General features: G+C 42.1%; 1 protein-coding gene across 1 annotated transcript in view; it reads left to right on the top strand.

Annotated features, from left to right (window-relative positions):
* Positions 1-1,061: 1,061 nt before the first annotated feature.
* LOC138259331 (nesprin-2-like) overlaps positions 1,062-17,211 on the top strand; it is a 178,486-nt gene continuing 162,336 nt past the window's right edge. Inside the window, exon 1 of the mRNA XM_069206970.1 lies at positions 1,062-1,110. The gene's annotated coding sequence lies outside the window, so the exon portion shown is untranslated. The remainder of the gene's footprint in view (positions 1,111-17,211) is intronic.

Raw genomic sequence — 17,211 nt, 5'->3', positions numbered from 1 at the left:
TGGGAGCAGGGAAAAGAGTGACTATCCTAGGGTTCCAATGTGCTACTGTGTTCTTCTAAATTGATAAAATAGGATTAAAAATCTATTTAAATTTACTACTCAGAGTCAATGTGGTTGTTGGTTGGTGCACACAGGTATTCCTCTGACACAAGCAGTAAATGCTTAAAAGTAAGTAAACTGAATGAGGGACTATATGACATGAAATTAACATAGATTGTATCTTAATGCTGTTTACCTCACTTTCACCTCCCTATAACAGACTTGTGGATGGAATAAAATTAAATTCTATCATTCCAGTCAGAAATTATGTTGTGACAAATGCATATGTTCATGTTTTTACACATACAATTTCAGAAGATGACCATGCCTTAAAATGTTGTTTTTTATTGGTTAGGCTCCCTAGACCCTCAGCATTTTGCTCTCACTTTCCCTCCTTAACTTGCTTCCCTACCTTTGAGGCTGCATTGCAGCTTTTCCTATGGCTGATTGCACTGATGTGGGGGCTGATACACAAGAGTGTTATTGAATAATGGTAGTACTACAGAAGTACTCTTGTGCATACCTTTTCATGCCTTTGTGAACTGACTCTGAAATGTCCAACTCCTTATCAGTAAAAGCGCAAAGAGGGCACAGTCCTTCCCATTTGTACCAACTGAATGTGGATATTTCAGAATTATTCCCATTTTATTTCTTTTGGAGCCTGTTCACATAAACATGTGAGAATAACACAGGTGAGCTACTTCATGTACTACAAAAGTATTTTGTGAATAGGCCCATTCTGTTTATGTTTGTCTCCACGCCTTCACTTCAAACCCCTCGTTAACGCCGCACATCCCATTCACTCCCCAAGAAAAAAACATTCACTTACCAACTTCCCCTCTGCTGTCCACAGTACCTTTTAAAGTCAATTAAATTAAATATTTTGTTCTTTCGGTATGGGGTAACAAAGAACATCAAACATGCACACCCTATTTTAATTAATATTGTTATTCTTCTTACAGCACACATCTGCAATAGATATGGTATTGAAGCACTTTCATTGGTCCTGAGGCTTCTATAGCAGACCCGAGTGTGATCAGTGTGTGGAGGTATATTGTCAGTGGTGTGGAGGTGAGTGTAATTCAAGATAGATTAGTGTGCTGACTTTGCAGAGTTGTAGTTAGACTGAAGGACTGTGTGAGATAATTAATGCGTGGTCTCCTTCAGCAGATGTCTCCATTACCAAGTAAATATATATGTGTGGAATTTATTGTTAATGGCAATTCCTCTAGAATGTATAAACATGCATTTAGTTGCATATTTTGCTCTATTATGTGTATGTCTGGAGTTCCGTTTAAAATGGTTTTTGTAGTACAGTGTGTGGAGAGTCATAAATGTGAATGCTATTGCATATCTGTGTTACATTTGATGTGTGTTTGTGAGATGTCCAGTGTAACATTTCTTGTTGGATACTAGGCGAATGGCCAGTAGTTAATTTGTGGTGTGTGCTGTTGTGAGAATGGAACCATATTCAATGATCCTCTATACCTTTGACTATTCATGTGATATGTGACAAAGACATTATACTGGCAGACCAAGTACAGCAAATGCATTAGTAAACTTACTAAGCAGAACCTCAATGAACTATGCACTTGTGAACACTGGGTAACCCACTGCATGTAGCAAACAGCAATGCAGCCAATTGTAGTTCACGCCTCAAGCTTTTAGATATGATATCCTCTGGTTCTCCTAATGAACAATACTATACATTATAAAGCCCACTTGTGTTGTAATAGTAGTTGCTATTTGTATATTATATGTTCTACTACTCAAGTCCTTTGTAAATTACACAACCATTGCAGTGTAATTTTGTTGTTTGCCTACAAAAATAGAATTCATGGAGATTACATACATTCTGATGCATTTCTTTTGCTTGTGTGACTAGTTATCCAATCTTCCACATGTTTGATGCTGTCTCAGAATGCCATAATTTTTCTCTCTTTATTATTAATTTAATTTTCTTTTTGATATTCTCTAAGTCCTCTCTTCCATAGAGAAACTTTAGAAAAAGAAGCGTTATATAGTTACTGTGAAAACTAACTCCAGAAAATTGTCAATAAATGTTGAAACCTTCCAGAAAAGAGTGCATAATCTCTTTCACATTGGCTCTTTTCAATACTCCCGCAATGCAAACTTTATTATGGATTATGTTTTCCCAATCCCTTTTATTTTATTTTGATTCCTTAATTGATTTAAGATATTTATGTATTCATATATGAATAATGTCTTAGTATCAAATGAAATGTTATCACTAAGTAAAATGACGTTTAAAGTAAAACAAATCATGACCATTTAGAATGCTTTTGGCAAAGCGCCGGACAACAACAACATTGCAGCAATGTCACATTACTCCACATTACTCCACACCTGTAAATATTTCCAAGCAGTCCAAGCTGTAGAGACTGATAACAATTTCACTTTAAAAAAAAAGTTTTGTGTTCCTATTTAGCTACCAACCCACTCCTCTCACTTAACCCTTTCCATGTCTATTGCTGTAGCCTTCTTACCCCTCCATCTTCACTACTAAAATGAAATGAGAAGAGAGTTGCAGCTTATTAACGTGTACTTTTTATAAAGGTTAAGAAGAGCTATTGTGTTTGGTTCTTTCTTCTTCACTGGAGTTGTTATGGGTGGTCTCACATGGATATTATTTTCTGATTCCAGCACACCTTCCTGATCAAAACTATTTCAATTTGTTTTCTAACACTGTTGATCTTTACATAATCAGTAACTTACATGGAGATGCACATGATTGCAAAGCAAGAGATATCTTAGTTAAGCATGAGTAAGAGTCAAATAGGTTTATATTACTTATGCATGATTTATGCAAGCATTGCGTATCATGTTGATGAGGATAGGTGGGTCACAAACCTATGGATGAAACTATGATGAAGGAGAATGTCACATGCGTAGACAATGACATGCAATGTAAACTTCATGAACACCAAGAAAATAGTGCACTCTTGAGACAGTTTCAACATTTTGTGAAATGCACTTGCAATCATCTTGCAAGATTTAACTCACATATTAATGAATATGACGTGGGTTGAGAGGTGTTGCTAAGTGAACCAACTTTAAATTCACACTATGTCAAAGGAACTGGTATCATATATCTGAAAAGTGTTTGTACAGTAGGGAAGTAGATTAAAACAGCTAACAATTACATTATCTACTTTTTCTAAGTATACATATGTATACATTAGGCTTTGAGAGAGCTAAACATAATTACAGTTACAGGTATAGTAGTAAACCGTTTTTGTGATTAATAAAACACTGGTATCTTGGGGTAGAATATTGGGTTGGAATCTTGGTAGCATCCTCTTAGGTTGTGATGTAAACTTAATGGAATGTTACTGTGTGAGATGATGCAGTGACTGTTGGAGGTGAAGCGCTACCCTGTGACTCTCTGTTTGGATGTAACTGCACAAAAACTAAATAAATGTTTGAAAGCTCTAAAGAATACACACAGATTGAATCTTCAGGAACCAATAATAGATACTTTGTTGTCTAACATGCAGAATGTCAATTTCTACTTTTCATTTGATCTAAAGATAACCTTCATACAACAAAAAGTATTCTCAGAAACCATTTGCATTCTGATTTGGCTGCCGGGCAATGACAGTAGTGGGGCATGTGATGGCTTTCATGGTTGTCTAATACATAACATCTATATATGCAAAAGAATAAAACAATTTTGGAGTGTGGTCTCTGAGAAAATAATGTTAGTTTTGAGTCTTCAGGTAACAATTTCTAAAGAACTGGTTTCCCTGGGCTATAATTAGCAAATGGATCTACTCAAGAGCCCTCAGAGACAATTCCTATAGAAACCATTATTGATGATAAAGAGGATCACTTTTAGAAAATGGATGAGCCCGAAGCCCTTTAATGAGGGTGGTTCATCACATGAAAGCTGTAATGAGTTTCAAAGAAACACTTGAAAAGCTTTCACATGAAAAGGAGAACAGGCAATATATTTGAGAACGTATGGAAACAATTTCCTGAATTGCATGTTGTAAATTTACAGTCTGTTTATAAAACATATGACGTTTTAGGGATATTCTACCAGTGCTTATGGCTACACATACTTAAATTGGGTTTTGTTCTAAAGGAGCGATTCGGGAATTAGCAACAAGTCTTTAAAAACTTTCATGAGAAGGACTAACATATACATTTAGTGAGCTATGACTTTTTTATAATACCTTTCTGAATCTCCATTTTGAGGCCTGCGATTGCAAACATAGTAGCACATTTTTCAGTCTAATGGCACTGAACAGAAAGGAGTAATACCATTTCCCTACTGTTCCATTGTTCTTTCATTTTGTGACATGAAAACATAGTATGACACCTCCTTCTGAAAAAGGAAGTTATGAGTATCTCAAGTAAATTGATATGATATTTAAATTCTAGTGTATGAATGCTAATGTATGCAGCAGAACCTCCGCTACTTAGGATATTCTGTAGATCTACCTGCTTAGACTACTGTACTGTACCACGGATTAACCACCAAAAATCTGATAACAAGCAATATAGTTGCAAAGACTTGTGTGCAACCATTAAGTCAGCAAGTAAAAGAGTCAAACTCTGGGAGGTTTAATCAGTCTTTTAGTCTCCGAAGGCCCATAAAATCGATATGACTAAATTGCGCGAAGGTGAAATCTGATGTTTACAAGTCCACAGGGCCCTAAAATCATAGGAGTGGGTTAGTCAGTTTGTTATGTATAACGGATATTTTAAAATATTTTAACCAATAATAATGCAAACAGTAAATATTTAAAAAAATAACTCCATATGTAGTAATAATACGATTACTAGTACTACTATAAATAATATGGTATGTATACAATGAGCAGAAAATAGTACGGTTCATTTGTTGATTCATGCATTTGAAAATAGAGTTGATCCACCAGAATATTACCAGACTGGAATGTTATTTTTTCTGAATCCCATAAGAGACAAAGAGCCATCTTATTTCGGAAAATACATTAGTTGAACTTTACTGGTGGCATTAAGCCCATTCAGACACAGCCAAAAGCATACCTAGGAAAAACAGAAGAGAAATGCATTTTCTGTTATGGATGTGAGTGAGTACCCCGAGGAATTAAATCTGGATACGTTTTGAAAAATACTGTGTCTCAAAGAAAGTATATGGATCATAAATGTGTATATTTCATGTTTAGGACAGAAAATATAAAACAAAATGAATATTTTATATTGTAAAAAATGTATTTTGTTGTGCTTTTTTATTCTGCATGGTTAATATGATTGCAGAGTCTACATGAATTCTGAGACCGTGTTGAAAGTTAAAATATCATAGTGCATGTAATCTTCAAACCTGAAGAACTAATTCTTAAGAACATTTTTCCCAACCTTGTCTACATTCAACACCAAATCGTGAATATGAATTTATTTATGTCTTCTTGCTAAGTAATGGCAATAATACAGGCTGCCTTCAATGGCAAAATCTGAAATCAGTTACAAGGGAGCTAAAACAATAATAATAATTAGTTTTTATATAGTTATTGCTGCTACTGTGCTTGGAAGTGCTGTAAAAAGATGTTATCATTACCCAATTCAATTTCCCTGTGGGCCTCATTATGAGTGTGGTGGTCCAAGGACCGCCACCCTTGCGTTGATGGTCCGACCACCCAATTACAATTTTGGCAAGCTGACCCGCCTAAAGACCACCGTCATAGATCCCGACGGGTGGCAGCGGTCTGGCTTGTAACCAGCCATGGCGGAGTTAAACTCAGTGCCACCTGGCTGATAACAACCCCAATTTTTGCCAGCCTTTTCATGACAGGGACCCCGCTATTAAAAGGATGGTGGAATGGCAGTGCCGGGGGCCCCCTTACCCAGCACTGTCGGACTGCGCACTGTCTGCACTGCAGACAGTGCTCATTCTGAGGGTGTTAGAGTGCTAAGATATTGGCCTCTTCTCCCTTAAGGGAGTGAAGGCCGATATCCTAGCACTGTTCCCGCTGGTCAGCCCAGTGGGAATGCATATTACAATGTTCCCGCAGATCAGCTCAGCAGGAATATTGTAATACATTCAGGAGGGATGTCACCGCCATGGCAGTGGCGTCCTCCCCATAAGTTTGGCGGTCCTGTGGTGGTATTTCCAAACTCACAATGAGCTCCTCAGTGTCTACCTAACAACCACAAAAAGAGGAGATGGCCATGCAAGGTCTAGAATCAATGGTCTGGGGGCTGCAAGTACATTTCTTCAGCAGATTCATTGGTCCACTGAGCTGTCTTTCCAAGATGGTGTGCTCTGCAGGACATCGAGCACAGTTACATTAAAGTAGTGATGATAAAATGAATGACAAATTTAGCAGGTTTTGGAAGACAAGGAGACGGTTAACACATCTGGTATGTGATTTCTATGGGAGCTCCCTGCTAGTAAAACATTGTTAAAAAGAGCTTTTAGAATGGCAGCCATCCCTTAAAATATGATGTGCTATTTACACTTTCTGAAGAATATGTATTTCGGGGATCTAGGGTGTTTGTTATGAATCATTTGAAGCTATGACTACATGATAAACAAGCACACCATCTTATGATTCATCACAAGCTCTGAATATGCATCTCATTGCAGTACTAGCCAATGGCATCAATGATCACACATTTAACTACACATTAAGGGCCTCATTTACGAGCCTCATGGCGCCAGGTGGCACAGCAAATACCTGCCCTGTGCCACTTTGAAAGGGCAGCAGTGCACCGTATTTACAAGATACTGCACATTTCTGTCCTTTCCCCCTGCACTGGCACAAAAAATTGCTGCCTAGTTCCAACGCACGCACCCTTGCACCATGGTCTGCCGTCCTCTAATGGCATTGGGGTAAACAATGCCACTGCTGAGCATTTGGAAAACTAGTTTACCTACTCGTGTTTTTTAATACAACAGCAGCTACATGACTTGAAAACAAACAGAAGCCATAGCAATTGATTCCACAAGAAGGAGTTTTATATATTTTGTCTCAATCGATCTTGGAAAATGACTGCGAGAGACTGTACACAGAAAGATGGCCTGGGCCTTTCATACCTTACATTATAACAAGAAACAAGTAAAAATCACAGATAATGCTGAATGCATATCTACTGGCTATTATCATATGTGATTGCAAAGTAGTCCCTTTGCAAATCTTACAGTAACAATAAATCAAGTCATATGTGTACTGGAGAGATAAGGGCTTGAGGCTTATCACAGTAAGACAGTGACAGGTCAAAGAACAAGCATTTGCAATGCAACAGGTCTCGCGTTTGCTCGTGTTAGAGCTGATAGCATCGTAAACTCCTAACCCGACTTTTAACTGGTAATGAAACCTATCGGCAAAAGTGCATTTATGTACTAACCGGAAAAAGTGCAATTAACTGTGTAACAGGGTCGATATTATGTAAAGCGCTCGACTTCTGCCAAGCGAGATCATGCTGGGAAAATAGAGAAAAAGTAGTCCACGAGCCGGACGGAAAACAGCGAGCCTCGCATGTTTTCTGTACTTGGTCGATGCGCTCGAGGAGGGCTATCCACCGGAAAAGGCATGACGTATGCATGCCTTCCACTAATGAAATCAAGCAGATTCTAACAGGCAATCCCACGAACCAATGACAGACACTGACGTGACGTGGACGGGGCTCCGAGCCCTTATTAATAACTAAAGCATCTTGCTTAGTCAAACGCATGCTCAAGCGCATGCGACGCAGGCTCGACCCTAAAAAGATGGGATGAGAGAGACTGGCAGGGCTTATGATAAGGTTCTGAGATCGAAGTTCAAGAATCTACTGAAGTGAGATTTGCATGTTTGGAACTGGACGTTTGCATTTCAACAGGCAAATGATAAGCAGTAGACCTGAAACTCTCTTAAAGTCTCTAGGGCTATTGAGAACTTGATAAAGAGTGAGTCCATGCGCCTACTATTGACACTCACACAGAAAGAGTAAGCATTGAGGTGTTTGTCCTGTCACAATTTTATAGTAACACAATAACGAAGAGACAAAGGGAGTCATTCCGACCTCGGCGGTCTTTTCTCCAGACCACCGAGGCCGGGGGAGACAGAATACCACCATTACCGGCGGTATTCATGCCTCTCTATTCCGACATTTCTGCTGGGCCAGCGGAAATGGCACATCAACATTGCCGCCGGCTCGTAATAGAGCCGGCGGCAATGTTGATGTGCAGCGGGTGCAGTAGCACCCGTCGCGCATTTCACTGCCCGAAATTCAGGCAGTGAAATGCGCGATGGGGCTATGCCTGGGGGCCCCTGTACTGCCCATGCCAAGTGCATGGGCAGTGCAGGGGCCCCCAGGGGCACCCCCAGTCCCCTTACCGCCAGCCTTTCAATGGCGGTGTTTACTGCCACGGACAGGCTGGCGGTCGGGGACTCATAATCCCCAGGGCAGCGGTGCTTGCACCGCTGCCCTGGGGATTATGCCCGCCAGGCAGAAGCCTGGCGGGAAAGTGGAGGGGCCGGCGGTATGACCGTGGCTTTTCCGCCACGGTCACAATTGCTGGCGGAACACCGCCAGCCTGTTGGCGGTGTTACCGCCAACATACCGCCGGCCGCCAGGGTCGGAATGACCCCCAAAGTGGGTTACACGAGGTTCTCTCCCCGGGGGCTTTATATATGAATATGAGAAATCCCTACGGAGGCTCAGAGAGAGCTGCTACATAATAACCATATTCACGCACGTGGGGGGTCCATACATGGAGCTTATGTCCAAAAACCGTGAGACACAATGAAAAACAAACATTGGAAACACAACTGTTTGTGGCCTTGACGAAATGCTCTGATAGTTATTTTGTGTCACATTAATAAAAGGAAAAAAATAATAAAACATGGCACTTAAACGTGGCAGCCAAATGCTTGGAATAAATAATTTAAAAAATAATTTATTGAAGCAGCTGTTTAACTAGTGATGAAGTTTAAACAGCAGGCCTTTCAGTTGTGCCGTGCATTTTCTTACTATTATATGTGAGGGACACAAGGGGAAATCACCACATAACCATGCACTCAAATCAGAGGCAACAATAGTGTTATAATGGCACTTAAAAATATTATGACAACAACCTTAATAAGTTGGCAGAAAATAAATGACCCCTAACTGGAATCTCAAAGAGTTTACTGTAGTGTAATTACAAGTAATGTCATCAACATTACGTGGATTTTCGCGAGGAATGGAACTCTGCATTTTGCTCTCTTTTCTTAGCTCAGAATGCACCCTTGCATCTAAATGGACCTAAGGACGCATTTTGCACACAGAAAAAGTTAAACGCAACAGAACAGAAGCAGCCAGCAGCCGCTCACGCTCTATTCCTGTGCACTCCGGTAGGCATTTTTGCCTTTAATTATTCCAGATTACGTGAAAGGGCATAATCACATAATTCTCAGTAATTTTCCATCATAAGAATTACAGAAATTACTCTGATTTCTCCGTTGTAATGAACATTACAACTAGGCCTACTCTTAATATGTATGTGTGCATAATTGTTTTTTAAAACAATAGTCTGGCGAGACAGGTAAAGCTGTCTCAAAGGCAAGAACCAAAAATGAACCTTAAATCTTTGGTAAGGACAGTGGCGTAATGAAACTTGAGCGCACCCCCCCCCCCCCCTGTAAAGTACACAGAGCCCCCCCCCCCCAACCCAGTTTGGAGCTCTCAGGCCAGGGGTCCACCACCTGTAAATAGTATACTGTGTTGAACTCGGCACCCCATGCATCCTGGGGGCTGCAGGGGTTATTGTTACACCACTGGGTAAGGATAGACAGTGGTGTATGGTTGATGGAATAGGACAAGTCACAAATAGTGCCGGGAGGAATCTAATGTGAAATGTACTTAGCTCTTAGCAGCTTCACTCTTCCCTTCTGAAGAATAGCACAGTAAAAAGGTATGAGGTTGCCTTGGTAACCAGAGCACTTGAATTAAGTGTTTGATTCAAGAACAGTCCATTCAGTATCAGGTCACACCAGAGAATGCAGGCAGAGAAACATCAATGCGCCTGGGCTCTTCCGCAATCTGGCTGGCACAACGTACCCCCTTTATGGTTTCTAATCCTTCCCTGTCCCTCCCTCCTTCGATGCGTTACATGGGGACGTCCTTTGTCCTGCCCCTCACACTGATACCATCAGTGGAAAAGTCAATGGGGCTTGCAGCAGATTCTTTTTGGATGAAGGGGGCAGCACAGACCACAGACTCTTATTTTTGGTGTAAAAAAGGCCACTTTATTGAAAACAGGTGTGCATCACAGATTAAAACCTTAGGCCTTTTTCTTTTACAAAACTGAACCTAACTATAGACAAAACAGCCTGCCATCACTGATTCCCCACCCCTAAAGTACCTACCACCTCTCACATATTTATCCTACATGCATCTCTTTGTTTATATTCCTCCTAGCCTTGTAAATCACGGAGGCCACTTTGCACCCCCCCCATTCCCTCCGTGGAACAAACTCAATCCAGATGACGTGAAACCCTAACCATTAGTGCTTTATCTCCTTAGGATCCTTTTTCATCTTTTTGAGCAATGCTAACCCTTTGCACACCACCATGTCATTCTCCCTGAGGTGATGCAACAAAACAGCCGGACATCTATGTCATCTCACCAAACTATTTAAACATTTCCACAATTCTTTTTATCTGACACCTCCTCTACCATGCTATGTCACTGTATACAGTCCATTGTCAAGGCCCAAAAGCGCACTGTGACCTCTCTGAGGCTCATGCCTCTCTGCCTATTTGATAAATGAATGGCCTACAATCCAGATCGACAGCCTGCAGGCCCGCAACAGCACCTGATTAAACAAAACATGTGAGCAACACAAAAAACGACCTCATGACAGTCAACATTCTCACATTCTCACCCCCCCCCCAAACACACATAGTGGTGATAGCAAACAGAACACCATCTCTCAAAACTCAAGATCTTATCTCTGCTCCAGCCCCATCTTGCTGCCCCAATCCTGAAGGAGTGGGTTCCAAAAGTCCTCAGGTCCTCCCCAACATGAGCCAAGGCCTTGCACAATATTGCCAAAAGCTGAAACGATGTCACTCGTGCCCCATTAGCATGTCAGAACCCCCTCCTTCCCTGCAACAGCTCACCCCACAGAACAGGACAGAGTCCTCGACCCAGAATTCCCTGCAACACCATTGTCTTCCCTTGAGATTTCTCATCAGTCTTGGACTTGTGCAAGTGAAGTTCCACAAACTTTACATTGCTGGAGACCTGATCCCACTGAATCCCACATGCACCCCTTCCACCCAGCACATCCAAAACCCTAAAGGCCCCATAAAACATCCACAACATCAACGTGGAGAACAAGAAACTCTCTTCCGTCCTTTGCATATGGCTTCCAGGAATTCCAAAACTTTCCCAAACAGACTCCTCATCAGTGGCCTTCTCCTTCTATCCCCCTGCCCCTGTCTCTGGTCCAACCCTCCAGCATCCTTGGCCCAGCTCCCTCACGGATGGTGCATAACCTCATCACAGCTTACCCATGAATACGATGCCTGCCAGCTTCCCCCATTATCGTATCTGTAGATAAATCCTTCTCAATAAATGTCAGTAAGAACTGGATTGTGTCCTCCTCCCTGCACCAATCTGCCGGCCTCTGCCGAGCTCCATAATAGATATATTCCTCCCATGCCAGTGCATTAGAACACCTAGTAGACTCTGCCAAAGACTCTATCGCCAACTTTTTCTCCTATCTACTTTTCCTTCAGCATAGGTGTCCTGACCCTGTCCAATCCTGTGGCCAGTCCATGGGAACTCTCCCACTAAGATTGAGACAAAGCATCTACAATGTCATTGTTCACTCCTGGTACATGTCTAACCTTAAACGCTAAATCATGCCTCAGACAACCCAGGACAAACACCCAGCTCGAGGACCTGTGCATCCCTGGCAGACTGTCTGTTGATAATAAACACCACAATCCAAAAGAGGACCTTATGATGTGCCAGCTCTTGGCCGCACAGTGTCACTGCCACCATCAGGAGAAAGAATTCAAGAAAAGCAATGCTGTACCCTCAGTGCTTCCAATCATCTGGCCATTCCTCTGCACACCACCAGCCGTGCCAATACAACCTGAAACCCTGTCCACCCGCTGCGTCAGAATAAATCTGAACGTCCCATTCCTAATCTTTCGGTACCCCCAATGGGATACCATTGAATTCATCCAGGAACCTGTGCTATATGCACAAATCCTCCTTCCCACCCACTGAAAACCGCACATGGTGATGGGGTTGAGACAGACCCGCTAGAAACAAGCTGAGCTATCTGCAAAAAGTCCTGACTGCCCTGACTACTCCTCAAGCAAAGTTCAGGTGTCCAAGCAAGACCTGCCCATCATTTACTGTTACTTTTTCACTAGCCATCATTGCGTTTGCCTTCTATTTCAGGAGTAGCTGTGCTTCCATTGCTGTTGACTCCAATTCAGTACCCAGAAATGATAGAGCCATGCTGGGCCCTACCATCTTTTCTGGTGCAAGTGGCACCCCCAGGCCACCCATGAGCTGCTGGAACTGTACCAATTGGCGTTGGCAGTCCGCTGAACTGGGATAATCCACAGAAAAAAAGTCATCCAGGTAAAGCGTCACTGTACTCTGACCAGTGTGCCGAGTGAAAACCCATAGTAGGAGAAAGCTGAAGCTTTCAAACAGGGTGCATGAAACGGAACACCCCATGGGCAGCACTTTCTCCACGTACCACTGTTCCTCAAACTATATTCCCAGTACCTGGAAATCCTCCAGGTGTACGGGCAATAGCCTAAAAGTACACTTTATGTCACATTTGGCCATGCATGCCACCTTTCCTACCTGTTCAGCCATGGCTACATCCACTGAACAATATGACACTGAGGCCACCTCTTCTTCAAGAAAGTAATTCAGTGAATGTCCCTCCGGCCAGGATAGGTGTTAAATGTGCCTAATCTGACCCTTTTCTTTCTTGGGAACCACCCCAATTGATGACACAATCAAAGTCATGCATTGGCCATTCGTCAAAAAGACCTGCCATCCTCCTGTCTTAAATTTCCTTTTGCATTTTACCGGCTACCACCTGTTTATGTGACTTACCAAACTTCATATTTTCTGCACACCTGCAGACCCATGGGCTTTCGTAACCCAGCTTGAACCCCCAGTGAAACCCCTCGCTTAGCAACTTAGCATCTTCCTTGTTGGGGTATTGGGCCAGCAGGAAATCCAGGCGTCTCAAGTCAATTGGTATATGAGCCCTTTCCCATTGCTCCTTTTTAGCCCATACCTACCAGGAATCCCCCTTGTGCATTTTGTGCTGTGCCAAAATTCTTTTTGTGCAGATTCCACTGACCACCCCCTACCCCCGGTTGACCCTGTCCACTCCCCCATGCCCCATAACAATGCATGCAAATGTGCCTCCCTGCACATTCCTTGTACATAGCCTTTTGTTAAAGTCCCAGCATGCCCCAACACTCATCCCTGACTTTTGTTTTTCTGTCCCACTCCACCTAGAGTGGGACAGCCTTGAAAGGGCTGATATACTATTGGAGGCCACTGGCTGTAAAATGGCCTTCATAGATTGGGACAGCCCCATTATCTTTTAGCAGAGGTCATTGTTGATCTTCCCCCATTTTTCCTCTGAGTCCCATGCCATTCATGCCAGAAACTCGTCATAGTATTGTGCCCATTTATACCCCCATACGTGATCTGAGATTTTCTGATCACATCCATGTACTTGAACAGGGCTACAGACCTCTCTGGTTATCTTTCACAGCAAACACTAGCGAATTCCAAAAATGCAGCTGTCCAGTTTTCAATGTTCATATGGGTTGGGGCATTTTTACCAGCTAATATTCCTCCTCCTTTTACTCTTCCCTTACTCTAAGTTCCCTATGTAGAATCTTAAACATCTCCACATAATCTCCTTTCTTAATTTTCTCCTTTTTGGACAACATCAAATGGGCGTTAAGTGGTTTTATCACCCACATATATGGCAACTTTTTGATTTTCAGCTCCTTACTCTCCCGAATACTAAAGTCCTGTTCCTCCATCCCCCCTACATTTGTTCCATTGCCATCCTTCCCGTGGGTTCTACTCGGTCCCCAATAGCCCTCGTTTTGCCCTGCCTGGTCATCCCAGTTGTGTCTGTTGTGGCGCACATGCCATTTCCTTCTGCCCCAGTTTTTCTGTGCCCACCATGGTGTCCTTGACATACCAACATTTGCTCAACTGCAGCTTCCCGCTGCCCCAGTCACCTCCTACATCTACCCCAGTAGATAACATTGCCATGCTGCTGCTGCAGCTCCTATTAATCTCACCTTGTGTCAAAGTTGTCCTCCTCTCTGGATCCAGCTACCTAACCAGTCGCAAAGGTCCACCATGACCACCATCCATGACACGCTTCTTCTGAGTGGCGGGTACCTCCTGTAAAACACTAGGAACAACCACATTATCCACCTGCTTGTGCCACAAGCCCTGCTCTACCACCACCTGTGCTCCTCCCCCATGGGGGGTCAACATCCATCATTTCGCCAAGGCCCATGTCTTCATAATCCAACTGTGTGTCCTCACCCAGCTTAAGCAGCCCCTGTGCACCTCCACGCTGGCCTTCCTCCTGTAGAGCAGTTTCACACAGTTGCACACCCTTGCCATCATCAGACCACCTTAATTAGTATTTTGGTGCAAAGGGTGATTTCAAATACAAGTGATATAGTCTCCTCAAGAGCAGGCACTCTTGACAGCTTTAAGTGAGATGCCTTTGGAGTAGTCAGGTAATTGCATTTGACCAAGTTAAAGTCATATTACAGCATTAAAAATGCCTTTATACCACATCAAATAGGGTGAAAAGTTAACCTGGTACCACCAGTTTTTTTTCATGTTGCAAGCTCGCCTAGTGACCGCATAAAAGTATTATGGAAACTGCATTTTCTCGAGTTATATTTTCTCAAGTTATATGCACTCAAGAAGAAAAATTGCAACCAAACTGTGTGTTCTGAAAGTGGTACTCTAATTAGTGCATCAGCTGTAATAACATAGAATTAAAGGCTTACTTTAAAGGTAGTGCCTTTGTTCATTAAAGAAATTGAATCTCATTTCACTCTAGGTTTAGTCAACAGCAGGTTAGTTATCATGCTTTGTTACGGTGCATAGGGGAGTGGACAGGGTCAACCATGGGGTCAGGGGATGTCCCATCACAATGCCTTCACACTGTGCGAGGCTCTGTCAAACCGCAGTGACTGAACGAAACGCAAACAGCCTGAAAAAACGATTGTCCGCCAATCCATGTACGACCCCTGTCACTAACCGACCTATCCCAGGTTGCTTCTAATAATATCAAACTCATACGTATAGTGGCTGACAAAGTCTTGTGGCTTGTCCTAAAATCCTCAGATTCACACTCAACTAACGCAAAGTTATTGCGAGCACTGAACAAAATCAAAAAATCCAATTTGTCTGTTTACTACAATGTAGAGTAGCACAGTCGCTTCAGAAACCTTACAGATTTTTCACTGACGGCCTTTTGCTCTAGCAGCTACTCCTTCTTTCGCAGTTTCCCTGATTTGCAAGCAAATTTGTTCCTGGAAATTTTACTCTCAACTGATCAGTAGGTCTCTCTTGGTGCCCAAAGGAATCGCCAGGTCTCAGTTGAAAATTCTTTCACTCTATTTTGAATCACACTCTGACTTGTCAACCATGCCTGTTCGACCTATAAAACCAGACAAATTACAACAAAAAACAAGTGTCTCATGCACTTTTCAGTATACTCCGGAGCCCCTAGACCTCGCAGGGTCTGTATACCAACAACCACGTGGACAATATTTTACCACATACCGCCACACACATGTGAAGTTCAACAGCTTCCCTACTCTCACACTTCGGAGTATGCAAACTCCTTCAACAACTTCATCTGGAGTGTGCAAACTCCCTGAACCCTCACAAAAATCTAAATTCACCTGTGATTTGCATAAACTGTGCAAGCGCAAAACCTATTTCATTCACACTGTCACTAGCACACCAAGAGCATCCTCAAACAATCATTGGCAAACTCCAAGATTCTGGGAAAGTCATTCTAAGAACTTAGAGATATGTTTTCTCTCCACTTTGCATCATTGAATCTGAAAAACCAAACTTTCTGCGAATTACTTTCTCTTTAGGGTACTAACCATGTACAGTGCTTTTATGATGGGCTCTTAAGGAGACTAACCATCAGGCTCTGCTACCATCATTGTTAGCACATCTGACCTTATTTGGCTACTTATCATTAGGTTATAAGGGGGCGCGTTAGTGGTTTGGTGAATCTTTTGACTGCGCTTAGAGTAGTTCCCACCATAAGGCTCAGTTCCAATACAAATCAACAGCAATACCGATCAATAACATCAATAATCTTGGGAGTCAGTCATTTTCACACACCAAGTCTCCTGGGCCATGAATAACCACACCTTTAGGTAAAAGTTAGAATGCTTATTTCCCTACATTAACAATGCTGATCTTACGAAACTTAGTCTCAAAATCAAATAATAAGCATACAGAAACAATACTAGTTGACCGAATCTCCTAAAGAATCTCAATTTAATCAAAGCATGGATCAATATGCATTCTAGGGTTATAGTACAAATCAATAGCAAGAATAACTGTGCAATAGAAATTACATACATTTAGATTCAGCAAATAAAAGACATCTACTGTTGTTAATATTTAGTAGGCATCATCAGTGAGTATCCTAACTAACCTTCTGATTAGAATAGCATGCTTTGGCTTCATGCAAAACAATTTAGTCAACACAAATTTAGAAAAACATCTAACTAAGGCTCTATCAAAATTTGTGGTTGGTACCTAAAACAAAGCAAATAGACATAGTAATCAGTAGCATCATTTTATACCTTGCCTCAGTTTGGTTCAGCAAGTGGTAACAGTCTTCGTCAATTGGACATCTGTTCGGTCAGCAAAGCATCTGAAGTCAGCAATAGAGTTCAAGATAGAAATATCTCAGGAATAGGCATAATAGAAAAGTACTTCTCGGTAAAGATTAGAAAAGTTAAGCATGTCTCCTCTCGGGACGGTCAAGAAGCAAAGGGGTGAATGGCTTCTCTTCTTCCCACGCTGCTATTGGTCAAAGAATCATAGGTTTACGTTTAGTCCAATGAAAGCAGAACCCCAAATCTGAGAATTTACTAAACCATTGTTCACATGTCAATGATTGGC

Source organism: Pleurodeles waltl, chromosome 9 (genome assembly GCF_031143425.1).
Source record: "Pleurodeles waltl isolate 20211129_DDA chromosome 9, aPleWal1.hap1.20221129, whole genome shotgun sequence".
NCBI lineage: Eukaryota > Metazoa > Chordata > Amphibia > Caudata > Salamandridae > Pleurodeles > Pleurodeles waltl.
The sequence above is the reverse complement of the archived record's forward strand: the minus strand, read 5'-3'. Positions and strand labels throughout refer to the sequence as shown.